We start from the raw sequence: 3553 nt of genomic DNA on the forward strand, positions 1-3553 counted from the left end.
TTGGTTTAACACCTATTCTGTTGGTGAGTTAAGAGGAGTATACCGCTCAAACCAACCATATGGACGAAGGGGAGTCGGTCGGTCAGAGTGCGGAGGTTGATCGGAATAGCGGGGAGGTTGGCTGGAATATTAAGAGTGTCCAAGCTTAGGTTCTTTTCATTTTCCTTTAGATTGTGAGGGTTTGAGGATAGAATCTTGGCAAACCGCCAAAGCATCTTCAGCATTCATGTATTTTTGGGCTTTAGCGATAAGGGTTGCCATAGTGGTTGGAGGATTTTTGGAGAGGAAAAAAAGGAAATCAGATGGGCGTAGACTAGCCATAAAGGCTATGAGGATGACCTTGTCATCATTCACCTCAACTTATAAAACTTCTGTGTTACAGCAAGTGACAAAGATGCATAAGGGCTCCCCTTCAGTTTGGTGAATATTCAGCAGCTGAGTTGCTGGGTGCCATTGACGTTAAGCACTAATGAAATGGATCAGAAAGGGTTTGCTTAGTTGGTCAAAAGAATTGACAGAGGCAAGCTTAAGTTGGCCAAACCAGAGCCGCGCCGATCCCTTTAACGTAACTGGAAAGGCTGGGCACATGATCTCATTAGGAAAATCGTAGAGGATTATGAGGGTTTTGTAAGCCTCTAAGTGATCAACGGGATCAATTGTACCATCGAAGGTATCAATCGACGGCATCTTGAACTTAGGAGGTAGAGGTTTATCCCTGATAGAAACAACAAATGGGGAGTTGGTAGTGGAGGAAGGTTTGGTCTGCATGTTCTACATGACCCCCTACAGCTGGAGTTTAACAGCTCACAGTTCTTCATCCCAGGCATGAGCGTTATCTCCTCTGGCAAGAAAAGAGGGTCGAACATTGTTGGCTTCTCCTTCATGAAAAGTAGTGTGCTGTTGTTGTGGTTGGTTTTAGAAAGGCTGAAGTTCATTCTGATTAAGATGCAACCCCTAAGGTGGAATGGGTAGGCTATTTGGATTTGGTGGTTAAGCTTGAGAGATGGGGAGTGGAAAGAGCAGTTCCTGTGACGTAAGTTGCTGATGAGAATGGTGGTATTGGGCTTGATCTTGGTTTGAGGGAATATTTAGTGGTGGTGGAAGTGGATGAGTAGGTAGGTCACACTGCCGTAAAGCATTGATTAGGGCTTGGTTTTGTTCAGCCAAGCGGTTGATGCTGTTGGTGAGCTCTGTGGAATATGCAGGTGGGTTGTTTGGGTTAGAGGACTCAGCTTGAGGATTCCCAGTAGTATGTTGTAAATCCATGGATCGCGTCGTAACCACTCACTCTGATGTTGAAGGTGGGTAAGAAGAAAATCATTTTCAGTGATGATAAACAAAATTGTCAGCCGAATCGATTTCCCACAAACAGCGCCAACTGATGATGCAGCTTGTTCGGCAAAAGATGGATCCAACTGATCCAAGCACTCCACGGCTTGACTAGCCTTCGCCTTCCTAGTCACGCCTGCAACAAGTCCAGTAAGAAGGTTCCGAAATAGAGGTGGTTCCTTCTTATGGATCCTCCGACGGTCAAGTTAGCTGAGTGTATAGAGGTAATGAAAACTTAGAAGAAGTTGAGAGTAAAGAAAAAGAGAGAGTGAAGGACGTGTTACGAAATGTTCCTCAGAAGTTTCCTTGTATCCCTTACTAATAATTTCCTTCTCCATTCATGTTGTCCCACATTGCCCGAAAGTCTACCACCTACTTGCCATCAGCCATGGTGGTTTCACCACGCCCCAAAGTAAGGGGTCTTGTTTTATTTAATGCATTGATTATCTCATTTAATGATTGGCGCGTGATCTTAATAACTCTGTAAAATCTTTGTCTGCCACGTAGCTAATTCTCTGTTCGACACATACCTAACTGCAACTGGGCTTGGACCACTACGAGTTCTCTGTTGGACCTTATCAGCTAGGCTTTATAGTGATAGCTAACCAAGTGATTGTCTAGGTAGCCCAGGGGAACCATGGGTTGGGCCTTTCTGGGTCATACCCATCAGATAGTATTAACAAGACTCTTATTTTTTTATAGGATAAATTACACTCACCTTTTTTCAAACTTTAATGGTCAAAGGTGAAAAAATATTAAAACTTAAAAAATTAAAGTGTAATTTACTTACATTTGTAAAAAAGTATATTATGCTTTGTGGCTTTTAATATAGTGCCATGTGGCTGATAATGGTGCATTTTTTTGTTCAAAATTGAAAGAGATTAACCGTTGGAATAAATTAAGAAAAATAATAAATATTAAAAAGAATCAAAGTGAAAAAATATAAATTTTAAAAGATAAAGTGAAAAAAAAAACTAAAACTTAAGGAGGCGAAGTGTAATTTACTCTATTTTTAATTTACTCTATTTGATAAAAAGTAAAGGGTAAATTACACTTTGCCTCCAAAAATTTCACCAATTTCTCATATTTTAGCCTTTTAAGTTTGTTTTTTTCGATTTTGCCCTTCATGTTTGCAATCCTGCTTACTTTGGCCCTTTATGTTTGCAATTCTTCCCATTTTGGCCCTTTAAGTTTGATTTTTCTCACTTTGGCCCTTCATATTTGCAATCCTTCTCACTTTGGCCTTTCATGTTTGCAATCCTTCCTACTAACTAACGCCCATCCAAAAAACTAACAGAATCTGCCACATCATCAATACATAAGCTCTATGTGTGATGTAAAAAATTCACTAAAGATGCAAAAAATGAAAAATAGAAAACAAAGAAAATAAAAATAAAAAAATTTAGTCTTTAGTGAACTTTTTTTTCAAATTTATTCATAAATATTATTACATTATAGATGCATCTAAAAAAATAAAAATAAATTTAACTTAAAAAAGAAAAAAGTTTATTAAAGACGAAAAAAAAAATGAAAATATACTGATTCAAACACCTGTATTGTTAATTTTGATGAAAAGTTTACTACCGTTTTTTTTTTTTTTTTTTTTGGTCTTTAGTGAAGTTTTTTCTTTTTTTAGTTAAATTTGTTTTTAAGTTTTTAGGTGAATCTAATCTAGATACATCTATAATGTAATAATGTTTATGAATAAATCTGAAGAAAATTTCATTAAAGACCAAAAAAAAAAATTCAATTTTTTTGTTTTTTATTTTTTATTTTTGTATCTTTAGTGAATTTTTTACATTACACATGGAGGTGATGTGTTGGTGATGTGGTAAATTCTGTTAATTTTTTTATGGAAGTTAGTCTATGAATAAAGTAAGAATGATTGCAAACATAAAGGGCTAAAGTGGGAAGGATTGCAAATATGAAGAGCCAAAGTGGAAAAAATTAAACTTAAAGGGCCAAAATGGGAATGACTGCAAAAATGAAGGACCAAAATGGAAAAAAAAAATCAACCTTAGAATGCCAAAATAGAAAATGGGTGAAACTTTAGGGGGCAAAGTGTAATTTACCCAAAAGTAAAAGAAAAGAGAGCCGGATCCATCCAAACATTACTTGGATCAAACCAGCCCGAGCTCCCTCCAAATCCTTTCTTGCACACAAACAAGTGAAGCTTTCAAAGCGAGAGAGAGAGAGAGAGAGAGAGAGAGAGAGAGAGAGAAAG

Source organism: Camellia sinensis, chromosome 4, assembly GCF_055761805.1.
Source record: "Camellia sinensis isolate YWXY chromosome 4, ASM5576180v1, whole genome shotgun sequence".
Classification (NCBI taxonomy): domain Eukaryota; kingdom Viridiplantae; phylum Streptophyta; class Magnoliopsida; order Ericales; family Theaceae; genus Camellia; species Camellia sinensis.